This window comes from Alosa pseudoharengus, unplaced genomic scaffold (assembly GCF_046254945.1).
Source record: "Alosa pseudoharengus isolate Yale_2024_CS ecotype anadromous, Long Island Sound unplaced genomic scaffold, YU_APseudo_1.1 YU_APseudo_1.1_scf_2, whole genome shotgun sequence".
In the NCBI taxonomy this organism is placed as follows: Eukaryota; Metazoa; Chordata; class Actinopteri; order Clupeiformes; family Clupeidae; genus Alosa; species Alosa pseudoharengus.
Genome location: NW_027468663.1, coordinates 6,327,991 through 6,336,326, shown reverse-complemented (window position 1 = coordinate 6,336,326; position 8,336 = coordinate 6,327,991). Strand labels below are relative to the sequence as shown.

The following is an 8,336-nucleotide window of genomic DNA, read 5'->3' as shown; positions in this document are numbered from 1 at the left end:
ACATCAGTTGAGGGCTGCAACTTCACTTTTTAAATGACAATATCCTGGCCGGATTACTGTTGTCAGTGATATAAGTATTTGAAATGAACATGATTTATTCATGTCTAGTGAAATATCAGGGCCATTTTATGATTAATTGAAATATTTTTCTTACATACGGCTCCTTTAAAGTCAGAGTCCAATAGCAAAGTAAACCTCAGAGGTTGGCAAAACTACCTTTCTTCGAAAAAACGCCATGCCTGATATAAAGCTGAAAATCACCACCTCAGAATGAGATAATATGGGTAAATTATACATTTTCTGAATCATTAGAGTCATGCCAGTATTGCAGTGTTTGCATTGTGCATCTCTGATGCTCCCTGATGCCACAGGATTAAAAGAAAAAAGATGATTTAGGCAGAAATGGCAGGAAAATTTGTGTGATTAAAAGTTTGAAGAGCTCCAGGGTCAGCTGTATTTGTCCAAAGTGTTCACAAAAGGACTTGAATGAAAGCTCAGATTTAAAATGGTATCAAACATAATAAAATCAAATATGCAAATATGTCTTTAACAAAGGCTAATAGCAAGATAGGCACCTGCGTCAAAAATGTGTTTTTTCAATGGGGGAGGGTAACTTTAACAGCTGAAAACACTAATTCAGCTGTGACTCCAGAAGGGTTATCATACAAAAATGTTAACTACAGACATGTATCTTTTCAAAAAGTATAAGCAACCTTTGCCACCTTGAGTGGTACCGACATCTCATCTGGCCCATGGACTAAATGCGAATGTCATCCGAGGAACCTGACGGTGACGTCCCCAGAAAGTCCGGCACTGGACTTCGCACAATAACCAAAGGATAACTTGCTCCGGACGTCAATAACGTCAACGGAACGTCCGCTAGAGAACATGACGTTGGGGACCAATCAGGGACGTTGATAAGGTCCGGGGGACGTCCCGTGTTTGTCGGGACTATCAATGTTTACTGACCTCCAACGTTGCAGTGCTGTTGGCATCAGTTTAGCTCGCCTCTGGTCCGCATATATCAGATACGCCGATTTGATTGGTTCCACGGGATGCAAGGGGTAAAACAAATGGAAAACAATTCCATTGTGCTCTTGCGAGAACTCTGGATTTCCAGGGTAATATTATGCCACTTTTATATCATATATAAACACAACATCCAAGATTCTTAAAGACCCACTGCGGCAGTTTTTTAACCTTTTGATATGTTCATTTGGTATTTTTTATGTGGGGCTATGCTGTACTCAGTGGGCTATGACAGAAAATGACTGTCGGTTTCAATAGAGAATTACTAGTTGAACAAAATAGCTAACATTATATGACCAGTTGAAAAACGTCAGTTGCGACCTAACATGTTAACGTTAGTTTTGAGGATGTTTGAGGATGTTTCTCTGCTCATGAAGGAGCTTTGGGTTGCATCAGTCTCATCTCATGACATTCCTTTGACTGACGAGATCCCAGTTAGCATTACAGGCAGTTGTGCCCCTTTGGAGTATAAGGTTGTATCATTTACCTGAGGCACGGTCATGAGGGAGAGCTGCAACTTCTATGCCTCCCTATCACAGACATCCCTGCAAAAAGTCATTTCAGGCAGGTATCACGAAGCCCCCCCCCAAAAAAAAAATAAAAAATAACTTTAGCCTACTTAAAGGTCTCATCTCATCATTTTTTCATTAATTTTGCAGTGGTCTGTAGTATTGATGAATGCCCTGTGAGCCGGTTTTGGTGAAAAAAATGCTGTCCTGCATCTGTTTCATGCTGTTCTAGTTTGGTGGGGAAGGTGGGCGGGGAGGAACGACTGGATTTCGCATCTAGTCATGAATATTAATGACATGCTAATGAATTCACCTCTGATTGGCTAACAGTACTGTGACGCTTCCTCCAGTGCGTCCTCATCCGATTCTGCCTGTGCTATGCTCCATATTCAACTTTACAGTGCTAAAACCTGGCTAAAACTCGAGTCAAAACTGTTGCACAAAATGTCTTCGGAGATACAACTTCATGTGTTTGATCCTAGTATCCGAGTAGGAAGAAGAACCGCTTCCTGATCGTTTGTCGGTGAACGTTGGTTTAATAGAATGGTAACAATTGCCTGTCAGCTTAAAATCTCTCCTAAAAGAGGTAAACATTTGTGACAATCGTCATCTTGCTTTCAAGTAATAAACAGTTGGAAACGTTTTAAAATAAAGACCTATTTCTTTACACAGTCAAAAGTCTTTGCAATCTTCCTAGTAGATATTTTACTTCACAACACAGGTAAGCACCCTAAATGCAGTTCAGCCACTGACCTAGCCTGCTAATGCTATCGGAATAGATAGTTATGGTTTGAATTCCATGATACTATCATTGAAAGACCACTTGGTCATAGCCCAATATATATATAGATTTAAATGCAAACACACCTACCTAGCTATATTTTGCTGGAATTGTACCAGAATGCCTACAGAAAAGAGAATGTGTGCTGCAAGACTTCTTAATGAGAATGGCTTTGATAGCCTGACATTGGCAGAGGTTAGCCTACTCAAGTTGTTTTCTGTCACGTATGACAGAAAAAGTAGCCTACTATAGGAATCTTATACTATAGTATTTTGGGACTAAATATTACAGTAATCTTATAGGAATACTATAGTATTTGGACATACTATAGGTACTATAAGACTATAGCGGTTACATGATATTATAGTTATTAGTAGTACTTCTACAGTATGTCCCAATTATTCCTATAATAATTATTCCTATAAGATTACTATAATATTTTGTCCCAAATACTATAAGATTCCTATACTACTTTTTCGTAAGGGGATTGCTCATGTGGTTAGAAAAATGGGCAACACCAGTACCCCTGTTGTCTGTATGACCCTGTACCCAGGATTAGAACCAGTCTGCCTTAGCATAATATACTCCCTTCAAAATGCACTAAACATTCGACTATGACGACTATGGCCCTCTGTGAGACAAAAGATATGAAAGGTAAGATAAACCTTTAGCTTAAAAGGGACAAAAACTGATGAAACTCCTAAAACAAATATACAAAACAGGTCAATTTTCAATAAATAACTTTATTATATTTACATACAGCAGTGGTACTCAAAGTGTGGTCCGCAAGCTATCTCCAGTGTTCCACAAGTAGATGTGGTAAAATATAATAGATGAGTTGTTTGCAATATTGAACCAACTTGTATGTAAATCCAAACAGTTCTGCAACACTGATGTAACCTATGCCAGTTTAGATCATATGAATCCTCTGACACCATAATCAAGGTGCAAAGACAATAAGCAAGGTGGTTCAGTGAGAAGGCCTATTGTGTAATATACTGTTGAAGTAGGTCTACTGTTTTTTTCTTTTTGCTAGGTGGTCTGTGAAACACTGACAAATAGTAATATTGCAGTCTATTAAAATAATGCAAACACAAAACAAGAACATCCAAACTATGCACAGAATTAACAATGTCCTCTTTTTGCCAGACGATGCAGACATCTGGCCTACAGATCCTTTGTAAGATGGTGCTGGGATTATTTAGGGGAAAAGGTCTGAGTTGTTGTTTTGGCTTGTATTATCCTTGGGATCCGAAGGGACAACACACAAAACACATTCATTGGCTGTGATGATTCTATTACATTGCTCTTTGATTGCGCTGGGCCATAGGTGGAGCCATCAGGTGTTATTGTGGAGATGTCGCTTTCATCCTCCTCCTCATCTTGATAAACCCGAGGTCTTCTAGCTGGCATTGGATGAACAGGCTTGATGGCAGTAGAGGTAGCAGGCCCCCATGCCCATGGTGTATCCGAAGTGCTTGTATCAATACTCATACTTTTCATGAAATATTCTGTTTGGGTACCTAAAGTAAATAAATGTGTATTACTGTCAAGTTACAAGATACTAATAGTACACAGGACATTCACTCTCTCACACAAAACTGTACTGGCACAATGGAAACAAAAATATTTTAGTGACTGCGGTAAGGTGTATGATGTACTAAGTAGCACACCCACAAGAAGACATTCGGTAATATCAATTCTATCTGTTATGCAATTCATGGGTTTCATCAGGTCCATTTACACAGGTGTATTGATCAAGCACCATGCAGTCTGCATTCATAATCGAGGTGCTTGATTTTATACACCTGTGGAAAGTGACCTGAAGAAACCCATGAATTGACTTTCCCAAACATTGATGAACACATAAGAACCTGTATTAGCCTACTAGAAAAATACTTCTAGAAACTAACTAGCACAACAAAAAAAGTTAGATAACAAACCTTTGCTTCTAACGTGATGACCTAATGTAGGCTAGAAAGCTGTGTAGCCTGACATGAGGATGTGCTCTGGAAGACATACAAAACACTAAGTAAACAGCAAGTAATCAAACAAAACATCATTGTAGGCCTACAAAGGTAAATGTAATAATGGCAAGAAGACATAAATTAGACTGAAGTGTAAATACCTGAGCTCTAGTGATAGCAACTTAGCCTAATAGTGCACGGGTATTGTGTTTTTGATTTTCCCTGTTTAGACTAGAACAATATCTGTACTTAGTTGAGCATAAGATATTGTTGCTAATATTATTATTTGTGGTTTAACGCTTAGGTTAGAAGATTATAGGTTCAACAAGCTAAATCTCTGGGTAGTGTGGTCAGTTTCTTATGAGTGTAACGTTAGCTACACCAGGCACGTAACTGAAGCATTCCGTTCGCGTTATGTAGGCTACTGCAACAATAGCTTCCAATAGGCCTAATCAATGGAAGTAGCTACACCTGGCGTGTTAGTGGCCTGTAGGCTACGTTCAGGAAAATAGACCATTCCTCTAATGGATTTTACCAGAGCCCTTCCTATTAGACATTCTCTGATTTTACAGTCAACAGAACACTTCAGTTACGTGCCTGGTGTAGCTTCCTGTAATATAGGCTAGCCTAAGCCTAGCTTACCCTTTTCATGCATGCTAACGTGAAGAATATGAACATGCTATTTTGTAACAGACGTTAGGTGGAAAAGTTTGTTTGTACTTACAGCCTGTGAGCTGGTGGTCGATCGTCATAGACAGAACCAGGTTTTCAGAACATCGATGCAAAACCACTTTCTAACTGTAGGCAGTGAGTGTGGTCGAAATGATTGGAACACAGAACTAATGTTGCACTACTTCGGTGGTGGTGTTCCAACGATAAATCTGAACCATTCTTCATCAACTCTTGTTTCTAAGGCAAGACATGCAACATTGATGTGTTATTGCCACAAATAACACAGGCACGATTTTTTTCCGCCATGTTAGCAACTTGCTGTTAGCTCCTACTAGCTGCAGAAAGACAATCCCCTAGCCGCAAAATCTTCCAGTCTTCCTGTAGGCGGTCACAAGCCAAGGTGGGCGAGGCCATGAATAATCAGTTTCCCTTCGGCGTCATTGGGAAGGGCTCTTTCTGATTCGCTTGTTTTTCCGTGTATTTTCTTTCATTAGCTAATGCGGGCAATGGGGGTAGAAGATCATTTTCACGTGCAGCATGCATATGCAACTTGGAGTGAGCTATAGTATTTCGAAAGTAACAAGTATTAAACGGTTGAGTGAATGAGACCTTTAAATACAGATTAATATGTTCAATAATGTCTAGTCAGTAATCCAAATAAGGAAGGCCTATAGATAGAAATTGTGAAAATAAAATATGTAGATTTTGGTAGTTTGGTCTTTTCATGTAGCCTTGGCAACTAGCCATCTAGTAGGCTATAAGCCTGAATAATATGCACATGAATTGACACTTGTTAAAGTCATTTAACCCGCCATGGGCAATGCTAAAGTCCAGGGGCGTCACTAGACCTTATTCACTGGGGCACATGCCTTAGTAAAAGTCTCCAGTGCCCCAGTAAAATTCTAGCGCTGCTCTCGCTGGAAACGGCATTCAGGAGCGCATCTCACTACCTGCTTTAGTCATGACTCGAGCCTGTCACTTACCAGCCAATAAAAAAAGAGAATGTTGCCCACATAATTAGGGCCCGAGCACCGAAGGGCGCAAGGCCCTATTGTTTTTGTAAGGATTATTATTATTATTATTATTATTATTAGGGCCCGAGCACCGAAGGGCGCAAGGCCCTATTGTTTTTGTAAGGATTATTATTATTATTAGGGCCCGAGCACCGAAGGGCGCAAGGCCCTATTGTTTTTGTAAGGATTATTATTATTATTATTATTGTTATTCCACTTTTTTGCTTTCCTGTTTTTGAGGTGGTTAACATGGTCGAAAATTCTTGAAATTTGGCACACACGTCAGGTGTCACGCAACGCAGTTAGGTACAAGAGCTTGACCTCGGGTGTGGCCCAGAGACTCGCTAGCGCCCCCTTAGGTGACTGATCCCGTGGTTGGCATATATTTTGAGGTGGTTAACATGGTCGAAAACGCATGAAATTTAGCACACACATCAAGTGGTACAGTGAATAGACAGGGATAAAAGCTTGCCACCGGGCGTTGCCCAGGAACTCCATAGCGCCCCCTTACGTCACAGTGACTTGTGGTTGGCATATAGTTTTAGATACACACACCAAATTTGGTGGGTGTATGCAACTCCCAAAAACAAACAACTTTTGTATTAACATGCCATTAGCCACGCCCACAGGAAGTGAGGTAATTGAGATTTTGTGTGTTGTGGACATGATCAATTTTAACGTACTCCTCCTAGACGGTTGATCCGATTCATGTCAAAGTTGGTATACATGACGCCGAGATGTTCCTGATTATAAATTGTGAAGCCTTTTTTTGATATGTTGTAATTTGACGAAATGGCGAAATTATTAATTTTAATACCCTTCCACACAAACAATAAATGTGTCATAATTCACCATGCATGGCTTGAAATGTTTTAAATTTCACAGGTCATTGAAGACCATGTTAATGATAATATTCACATGCCCATAATGCATGTTTGGCATAGCGCCACCAACTGGCAACAGAAAGAATGACAATTATACTGATGTCACATGATCAATTTGAACATACTCCTCCTAGACGGTTTGTCAGATTCATTTGAAATTTGGCAAACATTATGCCAAGATGTCGCTGATGTTAAATTGTGAATGGATTTTTGAATGTTGTAATATATTTGATATGATTTTAATATCTCACCACATAAACAGGAAATGTGTCATAAATCACAGTGCATTGAATGAATGGTCTGAAACTTCTCAAGTTAATAGATATCATGATTATGATGATATCCAGACACCCAATGGGCCTGCCTGGCATAGCGCCACCACCTGGCCAAGCAGGAAATTTGCCAGAAATGGACAATGCCTTAAGTGATTGATCTGAAACGTTATAAAATATTGGATATCATTATTGTGATGATATTCACATGCGTAATTCACAGGCCTAGCATAGCGCCACCTTCTGGCCAAGCAGGAAATGTGCCAGAAATGCTCTATGCTTTGAATAAATGGTCTGAAACTTCTAATGTTAATAGATATTATAATTATGATGATATCCAGACACCCAATGGGCCGGCCTGGCATAGCGCCACCACCTGGTCAAGCAGGAAATGTGCCAGAAAATGGACAATGCCTTAAGTGATTGATCTGAAAGTTTACAAAAAAATTGGATATCATTATTGTGATGATATTCACATGTGTAATTTGCATGCCTAACATAGCGCCACCATCTGGCCAACCAAAAAGTGTATCAGAAATGTTCTTTGCTTAAAATGAATGGTCTGAAATTTCTCAGGTTAATATATATTATGACTATGATGACACCCAATGTGCCTGCCTTGCATTACGCCCCCACCTGGCCAAGCGAGTAAATGTGGCAGAAAATAAAACACAAAAACAAATAGCACACGCATCAAATATGTACATTTCACAAACGCACCACGTCGCTGCTTTGTTGGATTCCGAACATTTCACGGGTTGCGGCCCACAGGTGCTCCGGCCCGCCATTGCCGCTTGCGGCTATATTTATTATTATTATTATTATTATTATTATTAGGGCCCGAGCACCGAAGGGCGCAAGGCCCTATTGTTTTTGTAAGGATTATTATTATTATTATTAGGGCCCGAGCACCGAAGGGCGCAAGGCCCTATTGTTTTTGTAAGGATTATTATTATTAGGGCCCGAGCACCGAAGGGCGCAAGGCCCTATTGTTTTTGTAAGGATTATTATTATTATTATTATTATTATTATTAGGGCCCGAGCACCGAAGGGCGCAAGGCCCTATTGTTTTTGTAAGGATTATTATTAGGGCCCGAGCACCGAAGGGCGCAAGGCCCTATTGTTTTTGTAAGGATTATTATTATTATTATTATTATTATTATTATTATTATTATTTTTAGGGCCCGAGCACCGAAGGGCGCAAGGCCC

The 8,336-nt window shown here is 39.8% G+C and overlaps 1 long non-coding RNA gene across 1 annotated transcript; it reads right to left on the bottom strand.

The window, feature by feature from the left end:
- Positions 1-3,826: 3,826 nt before the first annotated feature.
- On the bottom strand, positions 3,827-5,038 carry LOC143134997 (uncharacterized). The gene is made up of 3 exons (XR_012988756.1): positions 5,011-5,038; positions 4,263-4,328; positions 3,827-3,842 (listed from the first exon to the last, which is right to left on the bottom strand). It is a non-coding gene; the product is annotated as an uncharacterized LOC143134997 (long non-coding RNA).
- Between the last annotated feature and the right edge of the window lie 3,298 nt (positions 5,039-8,336).